Source organism: Zonotrichia leucophrys, unplaced genomic scaffold, assembly GCF_028769735.1.
Source record: "Zonotrichia leucophrys gambelii isolate GWCS_2022_RI unplaced genomic scaffold, RI_Zleu_2.0 Scaffold_68_246365, whole genome shotgun sequence".
In the NCBI taxonomy this organism is placed as follows: domain Eukaryota; kingdom Metazoa; phylum Chordata; class Aves; order Passeriformes; family Passerellidae; genus Zonotrichia; species Zonotrichia leucophrys.
In genome coordinates, this window is record NW_026992273.1 from 149313 (window position 1) to 166829 (window position 17517).

A 17517-nucleotide genomic window follows, 5' to 3' on the forward strand; every position below is an offset into this window, starting at 1 on the left:
ACAGAACAAACAATTAGGGATACAAGCATCAGTTAACCCAGGACAATACTTCAGTACAGTCTCATTTATCACCAAGGTAAATTGCCTATTCTTCTAGGCCCTCTAAATATTCTCAAGGCTTTTTATCCAATTTTTCAGTTTTACAATACTCCTTGTGATGAGGTGTCCTATTTTGCAGTATTATGTCCCTTAAGATTGATCTATGTATCATTTTCTGTATGCCCTGGTGTTTTGTTTGTTTTTTTTAATCAAGATTTCCCTTTCTGCTTCAAATGTACATTTGAATAATTTAAGTCTTGCAGCAGGAAAGAATTTCTAAGTCCCATACATTTCAGTTTTTCTGTGTATTTGAACTCTCACACTATTTTGACATACTCAGAGGGGAAAAAAAATATAAATCATTCTTTTCCCACTTCCAAAAGACTCTAAGCTCAGACCTAACTAATTGGAAATTTCGAGATACTATACTTGGTTTTAACCAGTTCCCTTATAGATGTGTACTCATCCAGCTTCTCTAGAAGCTCTCAGTGTTTGATCTGCTACCCCAGTGAAAAGTAGCTTTTAAAAATATAAACCACAAAGGAATATACTTAAAGAACCCTTTATTACAATGACTATTACAGCTTAGCATCTATTTTTAAAAAAATTAAAAAGACACAAAAAAACCCCACAACATACACCACAGCTGCATACTAAGTCTGGGAGGTTTAAACTAGCCTCCTCTTTCTAGTTATTGTTTTGCCATGTCAGGGATTTGCCAGGAGTATCAAAAAGAATTTCACTAAGCTATTCCAGTAGTGGCCCTATATATTTCAAAGGGTAAGCAGAGAAAATATGACACAAGTAGGACAGGACTCCATTCATCTTAATACTTCAGCCAATTGTGATGACTACTCACAGGAGAGCAGCACTCTGCTCCAAGCCTAGAAGAGAGTGCAAAGTGCGAGGCATAGTTAGGTTGAATTATGACCAATTTAGATAAATGCAAATTATGCAAGGAAAAAGTAGTAATAAAGAAATTAATAAAAAATACCCTACTCTACCAGGAGTGGTACATCCAGCCTAGCACTCCATTTCTAAAGGTGGCAAAAGGACATGCTACTCAAGGAAAGCAGAAGAACCTGGCTCTTTTCTGAGCCTGTTCTCATAATTCTTCAGCATCTTAAACTGTTACAGCAGTAAATTAAAGGCTACATGCCTACCCATTCCCTTTAGCAGACATTTATGGACCTCCTGCCCAAAATTTCATCTAACCACTTTTTGAACCTGTCTCCACCACCTTGTGGCAGACTGCACCAGAATTTAACTGTTCACTGTTTAAAGAACTACTTTTAGCTATTTTGTGTAGCATCTTAGTTTCAAAAAGTGCCTCTTGTTCCACTGTTGCAAAATGTGGAATACATAAAATTCTCTTAAGAAGGGATGTTCTTTGATCTTTATATACTTTTAAGCCTTATCAACAAGAAGGGAGATTTAATCCATGAAACAGAGTAGCTAACAAGCTCTAAGTGATGTCCAGGTGTTACAAAGACAAACTACTTCTTGGTAGAATTGCCTTGTTAAGGTTTAGGGCTCCACGTGTTTCAAAGATCTCAGACTTAGGGGGAGGTTAACAAAGCTTGGCAAGAAAGATGCACCACTAATAGTAGACACAAAGAATGCAGAATTTACAGGCCACAAGGACATTTGGCAGATCTCCCAAGATAGAGAAACTAATAAAGCAAACTCAGCAACTGTGCTGAATCAGCTCCAACTGAGTAAAAGGTAATTCTGGCAGGGGGAGATCACAACCACATACTCACAAGCCACTGACCCAAGAAACCCACTGACTCAAGAGAAAGACTGAGCATTCAAAATAATTAGCATTAGAAGCAAAGGAATCATTAATCAACAGAAGATAGAATATTAATTAATAAGATAACTATGTAACTTGTAGCCAATGAACACTAATTCCTTTGTTTGCTAAAACGTATAAATAGTAAAAAGTTTTAATAGTCGGTGTCTTTGATTTGTGGAATACCACTGAGCACCCAGGCTCATGCAACTCTGAAATAAATAATCCATGTCTCCCTCGAGTGTGTAATTATTGGCTTGTTGCACGCCAGGTAACGAATCTGATTTTTGTGGACAACACTACCGCTGCAAGCTTTGCTGAAGACCTGTTTTTATTCATCTTGCCTGCAAGCTTCACGATTCTGTACATTTGAATCACATCCCTCCCTCAAATGGAGGGCTATCATCAGCCTTTTGTCACAAAGAAAGTATCTGAACACAGCTCGTATAATTTGGGATGCTCCTCTGGAGAGATGCCAAGCCTGAAAGCTTTACTACTTCAATTAAATTACAAATACTCAAAGACATTGCCTAAGGACCGACCTAAAGACCACAGAAAAATTGTATCAGTCTATGGTTATCGTCTCACTTATCTTTTTGGTCATATTATCCTAAAGCTCTCAACATTATAATTTTTAAAAAAAGTACAAAGACAGAAATCTACATCTCATGAGGAATTGGACATAGAAGGCAGAGTGCATATCTGATGCTGAATATCTGGCAAGAGCTCAAATAAAAATGAGGAGCTCTACATCTGTGTTGGGTTCCAAATATCTACCCAGTCTCAGACGCTATGTTTATGGTAATAGGTTTGGGAGTCACTGTTGCAGCTCATTTTTGACCAGTAAATCCCATGTCAATTAATCAATTACCTTTTCCCTTCAAACTGATACAGTAATATAGGTTTTGATCTTCGTTCCTAAAGAATCATCCTCTTATACACTGGCACTGTTGATACAAGCCTCTTGCTAAACACATTCCTCTAGTTCTTTTGCCTTGTACATTTTCTTCATTCACAAAAAAAATATAAAATGCTTTTTCCCCAAACACACCCAGAAAACAATCTTTGCCAACAATGCAAGAAATATTTCCATGTTGCTAAATTGGCTGCAAATTAAAGACATGCTAAATATGTAATATCTCCTCTTCCTTGCCATATGTTTTTTGTGATTTCCTTGTAGCCTACAGCCAACCATCTCAAAAAAATGAGTACTCATTTACAGCCTTTGCTTCTAAGGATTTTAAGCGTGCTTCACAATCACATATTCTTTTTACTGCCTCTTCCTTTGCTCTCTCTACTACTGAGGCCCAACACCACAGCCCAAATCGGATTTTTAATTCCCATGTACTATTTTCAATTTCCACTACAACGCACCAACATACAGGGACTCTGAGTAACTACAGAGAGATTCTTAAGATCACTTCCTGAACTCAACTATAGGTGAACTATTAGAATCAAGGCAGCAGTGCAATACATAGCAGAAAACTTCCACTATTTTATCCCTTTCCACATTCTCTGGATTGTGCCTTAAAACTGCAGCATTGAATACTCAAGGTGCACTCACTGTTTCCCAGAGAGGTACAAGAGTTTCTTTAGATTGATGGAACACAGGGAACACATGCTGTTATTCCCAACAGATTAATGCTGGAAAAGCTACAAACTGCCTAGCTCTGGTGATATTTATTTAATCTCTGCCCCCATAGTATCTCTGCTTCTTGATGCACGTTTCTATAGTGTGTCAGTGTCATAGTTGGCAGCTTCTAAAGTCACAGCTTGAGTCACGTCTGCTATTTATTTCATTCTGCTGTGGTCCTCTGGAACAAGTATTAAGCCCATTATCCCAGCAATAACTAAGCATAAAATACAAAGTAAACCTTAAAGACAGCATGTTATCAGACTAACATCTTCAAGAGAAATTTTCCTTTCCTGAGTGACTTGAACATACTATAAACATACAGGTGTTACCAAAAGTATCAAGTGCTTTCTGGCTAATTTATTCTAAAACCTTATGCAACATATGAAATATCAGTCTGCTTATTCATCTTAAACTTGAAAATAAAGAAATCTGATCTCTCTTAGTTTTACTAGAAGCATTCTGTCTTAGAGGAATTTCATTTGCAAGAGCTGTTCTGAAATAAAGAGTACATAAATTAAGCTCCTAAGGAAAGAAGATCAAGGAAAATAATTAGTGGTATTTGAGAGTCTACAAGCTCATTTCCTCACAATTTTAGTCCCATTTCTGAGATTTTTTTAAGAAATTTTTTTTTCATTACTTTTGGAATTCAGACAAGATTCTTTATCAATTTCACCAACTGCACAATGTTTAAGATCTTTCAGAAGACAAAGGTATATCCACCCTTTCCCTTCACATGTGCCCCTGTGATATTACCGGTTTCACAATAAAGTGACATTAATTGAAGCATAGTCTATTTTAAACAGAGTCAAGACTTTAGGTTAAACAATAGTAGGAGCTGAAGTTTTAAAAGGCATAGTTTATGCAGTACTTGCATGTCTCCTATATTAAGTCAGAAGTCATTAAGACTTAGAAAAACAATAAAACAAGTATTTCATCTTGCATTAAACAGAAGAAAAGACAAAACTAATTTATTGTCTGCTTCTCGATCCTTCACACTGTTATTCCATCCAAGGAGACAGTTTATTCTCTGTGGAATCTGAAAAAGTTCTCTGCTGTGTTAATGATCTCAACTTGCAGGAAACCTGAATTTTGCATGAACTTCAAACTAAAATCAAATTCCCTTTCAGATAGAATACACTCTAGTTAAATTACACAGTGTAACAGACAAGACATTTCACTTCTATTGCAGCCATAATCCCTCCAAAAACTGCCTTTTGCAATTCCATAAGGGCTAATTCTTTCTCTACAAATGAATATTAGACACCTGGTTTTGTCATACTGGAGAAGCTCAAGCCTACTGCCACATACATACTTTTCTGAAAAACAACCACACAAGAAAATGAGATGGTACTCATCTTCTGTCCTCATATTTTAGTCATAGTAGGACATATTAGAGTATTCCCTTACTGGTTTTTGGGTGTTAGGGTTTTAGGGTTTTTTGCTTTGGAAGAAGGGGAATGCAGCCTTACTGAGCAATGCCCTCAAATCTAACTCCCAGTTCAGCTTTTCAGCCAATTAGCTCAGCAGTGGGGAGTGGCTCTGAAGAGCTCCCTCCAAAGGGGCTCCATCTGGCCAGCTCACAGCCCCAGGTTCCAAGGAGTAAAAAGCCATGGTCCTGGTTGAGCTTTGACATGAGCCAATGAGGCTGGCTGCTTGTGATCTGGGGGGACAGGAGCAAGGAAAATTCTTGCTCTGGGTCAGCTTTAGAATGAGAATTTCAAACATGTCTACAGAGACTCAACATACTCAATTTTTAAGTATACTATGTTCTAGTGTTGCAATGCATCTTGAAACTCTGCATAACTGTAGTACCTTTAGCTCACTGAAAACAGAATTACCCACCTACTTTGAAAGTAGACTTTTCCTCTCACTCTCTTCATGAAGTTTGTTTATGAATCAAATGAGAAAACTCATATTTCTCATACACAGAGCTAAAATAAACACAATCGTGACATTATGAAAGCTTCAGAAATTGGATTTTTTTTTAATTACTAAGGACTACTAAAAATGATATCCAAATGTAGTAATGAAAAGCTATATTGCTATTAGAAAATCCCACTTTATGTAACACATTCATTCATGGTATACTAAAATTGCATGCAACTGGAGACACAAGAAAGATATTAATTTTACTAACCTTTCATCAAATTACTAATAGGATTGAGGTATTTTAGCAACTCCCGTAGAATTGCAAATGAGGAAAATTACAACTGCAGTCAGCCAATTCACCTGTTTCTGCAAAGCAGCAAACTTCTTCCACTTTGTGTTAAGAACAACCTAACAGTATTGCTCCTTAAAACTAGAAGGCCATAATAGCCCCACAAAAGCACCAAAGAAGCACTCCAAACCACAACAGTTTAAGCCCCTACCTCATTAATTTTGACTAAAATGTTTCATGTGTAATAAAGTGTCAACTTCATTATTTTAGAAAATAAATACTCCTAGGCTAAATTAGACAGGAATATTCACAGAATGGATTATCAGGTACCTAGGTAGCTATTTCAGTTTTTATCTGTATAATTTAGCAGCTTCTCCACTTCACTAAAGCCCAAACAATTGCATTTAACAATTAGTTAATGCAAGATACAGGCCAAACATAAACATTTCTCAAACAATCTCCCTTGTTAAGCAGAGTTCACTTGGCATAAGCTCATATTGCTCCAGTGTAATTAAATTTAGCTTGAGTTCCAGACTAAACTGATAGGACACCCAGGAACTGCTCTCTCAGTCTCTTCTTGGTGTTACTTGACCACTTATGGCTGTCATCCATCAGAATAATAAAAAGTCATATGGAATGAAGCCTTACTGTTTGTAACAGTTTCACTATTGGAAGTGGAGAGGAACGTTTAGGAAGGTTTTCTGCCGTAGCCCAGAGTACGGAACACAGGGCTGCCTGTAGTCTCCATTCTATTACAAAAAAAAAAATAATAATCCCATCGCATGACCTGCAGTAATTCAGTTTAACAAATCAACAATTACAAATATTTTGGCAAGTAAGCTTAGGTATTGTTTGCCTCTCAGCACACTTCACAATCAGTTAATGGCTCTATGATAAAAGTAATTAAATCCAATCTGAAAAGCAGAATTTACAGCTCACTAAGCAAGTCAGGCCCATAAATGGATGCTTGTAATTACAAGGTATTTATATGCACAATCATTAAGGCAGCATTGAATACATTTGAAAGCTCAAAAACACTTCTGATAATAATTAAAACTTTTATGCGCTATTCTTTATACAAACAAAACTTAGGAATTTATTTCAGTTCTAAGCAGAGATCAGAGTCATTATCCAGGCCTGTTCTCACAGTACTTTTGTGGGAAAAGGATTACAGAGGTGGAAAGAAGGTTTTTTAAGTTCTGTTTAGTAGCAGAGAATTTTTTGGAGCTCGAATAAACTCAATTATATCAACTGGTGCTCAACACTTCTGAAACATCAAGTAGAACAGGAAAACAGAGGACCCAGAAGGGGCTTTCATTTGGAGATTTACTGTAATTATTTGATTTTGTTCTGGGTGGAGTAAAAGAAGAGATCAATTAAGAGACCAATGATTTTAACGTCATTTTTCCAATTGTGGTCCTCTTTTTAATCATCAAGGAGAACCTCGGGAAAGTTGACAAATTCTTCTTCAAGATTATATTACACAAACCCAGCTTCTTCCTTAAAGAAAACTGGATCTTCAAACACTCTCATTCCTTTTGGTGACTGTCAGTGTAGTCTGAGTCTGATCCACACAACCGAAGAACAACAATCAACTACCAGGCTACTCTTTTAAAATCACAATATGGTCGTAAATATGTGCTTAGACTCGTCTTTGAGTTAAATTTAAGCCACTTTAAATGAGACCCTCCCCTTTCTCTTTTTAAAGGCATTTGTAACTAATGCTATCTTTCATCATGATAGTGCTAAGCAAACAGGGGAAGGGACCTCACAAACCTCCTGTTTACTTACATTCTCATTCTCCTCTAATTCACTAGTTTGTAAACACTTAAGTTTTAAAGCTATACCTTAGAACAAATACACAGTCAATCTACTCACACAATGCAAGCTCCAACACTGCAGTGAAGCATAGGAAAGAAGAACAACGTTGCTGTATAGACTAAGGGAAGCCTTTCACTTTAACAAGAGGGGGTTTTGTTGGTTTGGGGTTTTTTCCAGTTTGGAGAACAGAGCAAAGACTAATCAGTCTCTCACTAGAGAGTCCAGTCTCCACAAAAATAATGTCACAAATCAATCTGAAAGTACAGCACTCCAGGCTAAGAGGAACACTTCAGAAAAAATAAACCTGCTGTTACGTGCAGTCTCCTAATAAGCTGTTATTATAAACTTTTTGTTATATATGGAATCTGACTCGTTTATAACCATGAACTGTGATAACATGAGCCCTATACAGGTTGCAGCATTCACTAGCGCTCTTCTCAGAAACAGTTTGATGGTAAACTCAGTAAGTGAAACTTTTTTTTAATGCTATCCACTTGTTTGTAAAGGATTTGAAAAGAGCACAACAACCCCATTGGGGTTTTTTTAGTCAAAAACTGTGACAAACAAAAATACATGGGACTAGGCTGCAGTGTGAATTCCAGCTGTCCAATTCAACAGCTCTCCAAGACTATCACAAGAGCTCTTCACTCACCCACTTTTTAGCATTCTTTTATTTCCCCAGAATGAAGACTAATAGACTAGTGTCACACTGTTTCTCTTCCCCTCCAGCCCCTACAAAAAAATTACAAATAGGAACTCCACAAATTTACAAAAAGGAACTCTGCAGTAACACCAACTACTTGTATTTATCACAACACAACTTTCCCCATGTGCTTATCTAGGTAGATGACGTACTTAACAGATGATGTTTATTTTCACCTTCCAACGCATGGATAGCGACAGCATTAAGACTAATACCATCAAGAAAACCACTAATAAATTTCCATGTACGTGTCTCATGTAGACTGTGTATATTTGACATTCACGGCTCTGGAATACACAAAAGAGCACTGGCTGAAGTGAAACCTTGAAATCCTAAACACTTCTTTCCAACTTGCTTCTAGCTTTCTCCACCACCCCGGCGCGAAGTCTTGCACACCTAATCTATGTAAGATAAAAAGTCCAAGCAAGAGAGGGAGGAGAGAAAAGCATATATTCCTTTTCCCCCTAATCCCTCATACACACACCGAGGATGCAGGCCAACCCTTCCCACCTTTCAACACCCCGCGTCGAGGGCTATTCTGGCGTGTGAAAGGCGGAGGAGGTGACAGCGACGCCCCCGGCCCTACTTCCTGGGAGCATCCAGCAGGAGCCGCCCCCCCCCCCCCTCCCCCGCGGCAGTTTCCTTCCGCCAGGAGAGGCAGCCTCCAGAGCTAACGCCGCCGCCACTGGGGCCCACCGCGCCTGTTTGCCGCCCTCAGCGCCAGCAGCTCCCCACCACAACAAAGAGTGAAGAGGTGCGCGGAGAAGAGGGCGCGGGAAGGAGCCCCCGTCTCCCGCCGGACCTAGTTAGCCCATACACCGCCGACGGGACACTCCTTCCCACAGCGCGGCCGAGCCGCTCGTCGAAACCACCCCAAAACCAACCTCCTGCTCAGCAAGCAGCCCTGCCGCCCTGCTCCCTCAGCGTTGCTCTCCCCTGGGCGCCCGCCCTCCCCACACTCATTGGCTCCCGTTCAGACACGCCCTCAGCAGTGGGCGGGGAGGCGCCGCATTGGTTCGGCCATTCGTCACTTGAGAAACAGTGAGCGAGGATTGGGCAACGGTTGCCAAGGCCCGACCCCAGCCGCCGATTGGCGCATTTAGCCGCCGATCGAATGCACGCGACCCGAAAAAAAAATAAGAGAAAAAAAAAGAAGAGAGGCCAAGAGAGATGGATCCGGTTGGGTGGGGCGGTGTGTTCCGCGCGGCGAGGGCGGGGCGACGCTTATTGATCACTCCTCGTTCCACGCGCCCATTAAGGGTGGTTGATCAAGACACGACAATCGGAGCGGAAGTTTGGGTTACCCGCAGGCGCGCAGCCGCACTGAGGATGAGCGCTCGCGCGCCGCTGCCGTAACATTCCGTGCCGGGCGCAGGGAGCTGATAAAAAGCAATGCGCTGTTTCCCGGCAGAAATTACCTCGGGAACCGCGGCGGGCCCGGCACGGTGACACCACCCCCCCGCTCCGTTCATCCGGACCTCCTGCCCTCAAGCGGCCAATAAAGCCGTAACTAAATCGAGGTTTAAATGTTCCTTGGATAAGGGAGGGCAAAACCTCTTCCCTCAGTGTCGGGGTACGGATGGGAACCACGGTGACCCCTCAGGGGCACAATACTGTAGTCTCTGCAGCTATGGTGAGGACAAATTGGCCTTCCCCCAGCCCTCACCAGGCCCCTTTTCCCTGATCACATCCTGAATCTTTTGGTCGACAGTAGCCGAATATGAGCCAACGTGTGCTCAGGTGGCCAAGAAAGCCAGGGGCATCTTGACTTGTATCAGCAATAAGTGTGGCCAGCAAGATGAGGGCAGTGATCGTGCCCCCGTACTGGTGGGACTCTACCTGGAGTATTGTGTTCAGTTTTGGGTCCCTCACTCCAAGAAAGACATTAAGGTACTGGAGTGTGTCCAGAGAAGGGCAATGGAGCTTGGGAAAGGGGCTGAAAAAGTCCTATGAGGAACGGCTGAAGGAGATGGGGGTGTTTAATCTCGAGAAGAGGAGACTGAGGGGAGACCTCTCTATAACTGCCTCATAGGAGGTTGTAGCCAGGTAGGGGTTGGTCTTCTCTCCTATGTAACAAGTGACAGTGTCACTGAAATCGTTGGGATAAATGAGACTCCCTACCACTGTCTATTTGATGCTGGTGCGTAAGATATTACTTTATTTTTGGCCAGGAGGTGTGTGTGGGGGTGACAAAGTTCTGGCCTCCACACAGATGCCTATACAACACTTTTTCACTTATTTATGCATTTTCAGCAAACAAAGACATTAATATTCATTGGTTCTAAGTTACATAATTCTTTTCATTAATTAGTATTCTATCCTCAATTGGTTATTGATTTCTCCCTCTTCATGTTAATCCAGTCCACATTCTTTAATCCTTTTGCTCTCTTTTTCTCAGGTGGGGAGTCTTCAGTTTTCCAGGCCTTAATCTCCTCTGTATCTTCTGGTGCTTTGCCAGTAGGCAGAGTCAGCACCAAAGACGCAGACATAAACTTAAGGAACAAGTGTAATTTACTATAATGCAAAGCTGCAAATAATTGCAAAAGGATAAGCTAAGCAATGCACATGATAATTACTACAAAACATTGCCTATAGTGATTAGGAAAGATACATCACCAGTTACCCTAATACTTAACTCCTACATCCAGGACTGCGCAACAGCTGGGGAAGCTCCTGTCACAGCGAAGGACTGGAGATCCACTCCCAGCAACTGGGAAATCCTGTGTGGTCCGTCCACCCACAAGCAAGGCTTCCAACTTTGCTGTGAGAAGGCCCAGCTTTTATATTGTTGAATAAACAAGCTGACATAACTTCTAGCATGGGAACATCTGGTTTCATCCTCCCCTTGGGTTTCTCCCAATGCCTGGCCAGGGCTCAAGGATGAAACAAGGGAGTTGTCTTTGATCATACACCTCCAAACAAAGCTGTCTGGATCTCTAGCTGGTCAGAGTGACCCTGAGAAAAGTTAGAAAGTCTCTTTTCCCAGCCCGGTGCTTGAAGAAAGAGTCAGAGCTCTTCATTTCTCAGTCTCAAGGTTGTTTATTGTATCTTATCTATAAAATTCTTTCTCCTGTCCTGCCAAGGTCCGCTCAGCACGACGGTCAGAGGCATTCTGCCTGCCCCCGGGGCGGTGTTATGTCTTTATACTAAAAACTAGGTATACAATGTTTACAATTACTTTCCAATACCTATCATCTATGTTAGACAGTGAGCTTCTACTCTAAACCAATCTAAAAGTGCCAACCTCACAGCAGAAGATGGAGGCCAAGAAGAAGGATAAAGGCAGAACACGCCCAGATCCCTCCATCTTGCCCCCTGAACCTCCATTCTAAAAAAACCCCCAAAAATCTACTTTTTCACCTCGTGATAAATTCACTATCATTCTACTTAATTTGTTGTGGCTTGCAGATCTTCATCTAAGGTTGGTAACTTGCTTCGCGGGTCATAATCAAAACCACAGGCATTCTGGGCTCTGTGCCAGGGTCTCTGAGACCCCTGGCAGGGGTCTTGGCTGCTCGGGACAGCCAGAGGGATGTCCTGGGTCCTGACACAAAGCCAGATGTCTGATTTCATGGCCTTGTCTGGCTTCTACTTACGGAAAAGTAAATACATGTTTCACTAATGATACATATATCATATTGCTAATAATACTTCATTAATGAGTGGATACATATAACATTTGGTTGGAAGGTTCGTCCAGAGGTCAACGTTGCCACAAGGCCTGTTGTTCAGGCCTTAGTACTTCATTTGGTTAAAATGTCCTTGAAATGCCATACATTTAAGATCTCAGATGCCCAGTATTCAAATCCTTTTGGCTTTGTTTATTGAAGCTTGTCGGGGTTAGTTTAGAAAACTTAAGATTTCAGTGATTTAATGATCAAAGTAACAATAAGAGTCTGTGAAGAAACTTAACTAGTGCTGGCTAAAAGTGGATGCTGCTTACAATTAATTAAAACAACTAATTAAAAATTAGCTAGGAAATGTATATAATTTCCAACAATTTCCCCCTTTGGAAGTGATCTTAATTACTTTTTTAAAGATTACTTCCACTTAAATCATTGCGTGTTTAGCAATACTTAAGACACTAAAATGTAATAATCACTATTAATAAAACTTATTAGGCAAAACATTTAAATTATCTAGTACCTTAACAATACTAATCAAGCTTCTTAACACTAGATTAAAAAAACCTTACTTTTCAAAAAAATTCCATTATACAGAGTAGCCAGCCATCTTTTTGAGATCTTTTTCAGTTTTAGAAAAGAAAGATAGTTTTTGTTAGATCTATACATTCTATTACATCCTATTTTGCAAATTTGGAATAAAATACATAAACCAACAATTAATATCAAAACTATGATAATTATGCCAATCAGTTTTCTTACTATTGCACTTAAATTTGGGATTCATTATGCTATTCAATTAAACACATCTTCCACTTGATCTCTTGATGTGGTCCTTTCCACCATTCTCAGAGAAGTTCTTCAATCAAGGTTTTGAGGTACACCCAGTCTCTGGGTTGGTATAGATGGGCAGTGATGTCCAGCATCATGGGTGCTGCCAGTACAATGTATCTGTGGTGAGAAGGCACTGCCTTCCCTAGGGATATAACATACTCTGTTAGACTGATTCACTATTTCTACTTTCCTGCTCAACTGAGATCTCCATGGGGTATACAAGTCCCATTTCACCCCTAACGTTTTAGCTGGGCTTTGCCCTGTTTCAGCAGCGAAGTGTGAACCTCTCACTAATGACATTCCCACTGGCACTCCAAACCTCAGGATAATTTCTTTCAATGACACCAGTCATTCGTATGCTCAAAACATGAGTCTTCAATATTACTACTATAGACTCTATTCCCCCATGAGTTACCTTATGTTGTTCCCCTGCAATTTTCCTCATAAGGTGATGGGGAGTTATTACCTCTTTTCTGGGTGTAATCCACTATCCTTCAGGACTCTTCAGCATCTAACAATTTTGCCAATTTCTCATCTTCAGCCTGATATTCGGAGGCCTCCTTGTCCAAATGCCGATATTTCTCAGGTAAGACCAACAGAATGTCTCCACTGGCAGCCTCCTAAGCTGCTTTGTCAGCCAGGCTAGTTCCAATATTCACTGGGGTCTCTCTTAATTGATGAGCTTTAGAATGCATTATTGCCATCTTTTGAGGTAGCTATACCCCCTCTAACAATCTCTTTATAGTCCATGTTTCACGGGGGATCCCTGAGAGGTTTACAGCCAAATGGCTCCATGGGCATGGACCACTCCAAAAGCAAATTTCAAGACAGTCCATTGTCCTGGTTTAGGGCAAATTTGGGAGAAAACCTCCAAAGGGGGCCCCTCCAGAACGCCAACCCACATGGCCCCTCCCCCCAACCGGTTTGGGAAGGATTCCTCAGAGAGAAGTGGAAAGAATCTGTTTATTTATCAGGCAAAGCACTCCCCTATTGTATTTGCAGGGATGCCCTGACAAAGGCAGGAATGATGCATCTGACTCCATGTTCTCAGAAGGCTAATTTATTACTTTATTATACTATATTATATTAAAGAATACTATACTATATTAAAGAATACTATACTATATTAAAGAATACTATACTATACTATACTAAAGAATACAGAAAATATACTTACTGAATGCCAAAAAGATAATAATGAAAACTTGTGACTCTTTCCAGAGTCTGGACACAGCTTGGTACCAATTGGCCAAAGGGTCAAAACAACTCACACCAGAATCCAATCAAGCAATCACCTTTGGGTAAACAATCTTCAAACACATTCCAGATGAGAACAATACAGGAGAAGCAAAGGAGATAAGAATTGTTTTCCTTTTCTCTGAGGCCTCTCAGCTTCCCAGGAGAAAAATCCTGGGTGAAGGGATTTTTTCAGAGAATGTGAATGCCACACTCCTCAGCACACAAAATGAATAATACCGGATGACAAAACTCATTTGCTGCTCTGAAGAGATGATAATTTCAGAAAGTCTCTCCGGTGGGTGGTTGCTCTGTTATCAGTTCCTCTGGCACTGGGAAAGGCTGCAGAGTGGGCCCCAGCAGGCTACAAAGTGTTCTCAGTATTTCCTCAGGTCCCGGTCTGGAGCAGGTTCAAATGGTTACAAGAAGAGGGAAAGAAAAACAGTCCTGGGAAAGCTCAGACTGCCTCAGCTAGCTAAACTAACTAACTAAAAATCCAAAGGAGCAAAAAGCAAAAGGAGCAAAAAAAACCAAAAGGAGCATGGTGTTCTGCCCCGTCTGTGCCCAAACATCAACAGTGTTCCAGCAGACTGTGGAGAAGGAGGCCAGTCCCTGGTAACAAAACTCTGTGCTTCTTCTTCTCCCCACCTTCATTCTCAGCCAGTATTGAGGGCACAGAATATATCCAACATAAACAGAATACACGATTCGGGATACAAGCATCATAATATCCCCCTAGGACATCCATATATTTACAGTCTTATCCTGTGAGACCTCTAACATTCTCATCAGTGCAATCAGTTTGCTTTCTGAGACGATGTTTGGGGAATTAGAGTTTTGGCTTCTATTACCTCATGCTGAGTTACTACTGCATACCCAGCTTTTCAGATTCCATTTTCACAAAGCTGTTCCTGTTCATGAAGAGTTCCCAATTGACTTCTTCCAAGGGCATGTCCTGTAGATCATCTTGACTGGAGTATGCCTGTTCAATAGTCTGCAAACAATCACAGACCAATTTCCCTTTTTCCTGGGTCAGCTGTTAAGAACACTGCTGGATTCAGAAGGGCAGTTACTTTTAACTCCACATCATCTTGTTCTAACAATATTGCCTGGTATATTGACATCCTGCTTGATCATAACCAGTGTCCTTTTTGTTACAACACCACTGTAACTATATGGGGCACAAAACCCAGTAAATTTCTGTCCTGGGGTTAATTTTCTTGATTCCTGGATTTGGAGGACTGTTGAGGCTACTGCCTTAAGGCAGGCTGGCCATCCTTTGCTCTTCCAGGATCCCAGTCATGTCAATGCCCCCAGTGTCAAATGGGACCCTTCATGCACAAACAATTCTGAAGGTTTTTTTAAGTCCAGTAGTCCCAATGCAGGAGCAGTAATTAAAGCATGTTTCAATTCCCAAAAGGCTTTCCTGCATTCAGGCTCAGTTCTCTTTTAGAAAGGGGCTCAGGAGTTTGACAGAAAGCCTCTTGTCTTTCCTGGCCCAGACTCCTTTGTCCTTGTGAGATACTAAATCTCCTAAAGTGCAAGTAATCTTCCAGTTCCAAGGTAAAGCCTTTACACATAACAGTTAATCTGAGCAGGCCAAGGCTTGTGTAGTGCTGCACCAATCCCTTGGCTGCAGGACAAACTAAGCCAGCTCATTGTATCAGAGGAGCCTGAAGAAGCAGTAGCCTGCTCAGGCCATCCTGACCTTGATGAGAGCTCTATGTAGAAGCAGCAGTCGATCACATTTATCTCAACTTTTATAAAGGCTCTCTGTTCTCTTGGGAAAGGTGCATACAAAAGGATTGACTACAGCCATAAACACCATGTGTGAATGTTTCCCTTTACCACCCAAACACTGGGAGATGGCATGTTTGAGCAAATGACTGATAAGGGCAGAAACATCTGCTCTAACGGGTGCTTGGTGGTGTGACTGTTTTGTCTTTGCTTCTGCACCTTCCCAAACCTTTCTCATAGCAGAAGCATATAAATAGTGAAGTATGCCTAATAAAGATGGATCCTGCTAAAAGAAGCAGTGGTCTCTGTTTGGTTTTTTCCAAGCTGCTGCAGAGCCTGCAGCCAGAAACTTGGTACTGGTGATTAGGCTCCAGAACATCTCCAGTATGTTGATGACATTACTGCGTGAAGGAACATGGCAATGGAGGTATTTGAGAAAGGAGAGATCATCCAGATTCTTCTAGAAGCCAACTTCACCATCAAGAAGAGCAAAGTAAAGGGACCTGCCCAAGAGATCCGGTTCCTGGGGGTGAAGTGGCAAGATGGATGGCGACAGATTCCCACAGAGGTCATCAACAAGATCACAGCAATGTCTCCATCAACCACCAAAAAGGAAATGCAAGCTTTCCTAGGCGCCATAGGTTTTTGGAGGATGCACATTCCTGAGTACAGCCAGATTGTGAGCCCTCTCTACCTGCTCACCTGCAAGAAGAATGATTTCCAGTGGGGCCCTGAGCAGCAACAAGCTTTTGCCCAGATCAAGCAGGAAATCACTCATGCAGTAGTCCTTGGCCCAGTCAGGACAGGACCAAAGTGAAGAACATGCTCTACTCTGCAGCCAGGAACCATGGTCTTTCCTGGAGCCTTTGGCAGTAGGTACCTGGCAAGACTTGGGCCGACCACTGGGATTCTGGAGTCAAAGATACAGAGGGTCTGAAGCCAACTATACCCCAACAGAGAAGGAAATCTTGGCAGCCTATGAAGGAGTTCAAGCTGCCTCAGAGGTAATAGGCACTGAAGCGAACTCCTCCTGGCACCCAGACTACCAGTGCTGGGGTGGATGTTCAAAGCAAAGGTTCCCTCTACCCACCACACCACCGATGCCACAGGGAGGAAGTGGATTACCCTCATCACACACCACACCCATATTAGAAACCCAAATCGTCCTGGGATCTTGGAAATAATTACAAACTGGCCAGAAGGTGAAAACTTTGATCTCACTGACGAAGAAGAGCAAGAACAGGTACCCCATGCTGAGGAAGCTCCACCTTACAACCAACTGCCAGCAGAAGAAACACACTGTTGCTGTGGTGGGGGCTCTCTGGTCACAGTGTTTTGCGGAGATAAACAAAACTCCACAACTTTTGTGAAAGTTGTAAAGCCGGTATGTTTATTACAGTGCTGGACGCATGTGGCAATCATTCCCCTAAAATGACATGCGTACTTTCTGGGAACTTCAGGTCCCTTTTTATCCCCCTCTCTGCAGTGATGTGTGTTTAGCCTTCTAGAGCAGAGAAGGTCAGAGTCCAGCTAGCTGAGGTTAAGGCCGACACCTCGCTGCATGGTCTGCCAGCACCCCTCGGCGTCGTAAGGCCTCGGGCTGCGCTGGTTGTGGACGGGATCGCTGCTAAACGACAAGAAGGAAGGAGCTGGACACTTGCCGGGGGGGCTAAACTTGGTTTATTGGAAAGCCCACGATGTATCAGCGAATGACCAAGAACAAAAGGTGCTTCAGGGTTATAAAGGGAAGGGGTGGACCCGGGAGGGGTTTACAGAAGACCAATAAGGGGAGAAGAGGGGATGAGCTTAACACAAATGGCATAGTGGAGAGCCCAATAGGTACCAGGTATGGGAGGGGCCCCGGGACCACAGCCAACCACAACCCCCAAAGAGGAGAAGCGGAGAAGCTTCTGGAATACTAGGTGGAGTGGGAGG

At 41.9% G+C, this 17517-nt stretch overlaps 1 protein-coding gene across 3 annotated transcripts in view; it reads right to left on the minus strand.

The window, feature by feature from the left end:
• Positions 1-9087, minus strand: part of LOC135460627 (mothers against decapentaplegic homolog 2-like) — a 96691-nt gene extending 87604 nt beyond the window's left edge. The window contains exon 1 of one of the 3 annotated variants that reach the window (XM_064737524.1): positions 9037-9087. The gene's annotated coding sequence lies outside the window, so the exon portion shown is untranslated. The remainder of the gene's footprint in view (positions 1-9036) is intronic. The other 2 variants (XM_064737526.1, XM_064737525.1) reach the window with 2 other exon arrangements.
• Between the last annotated feature and the right edge of the window lie 8430 nt (positions 9088-17517).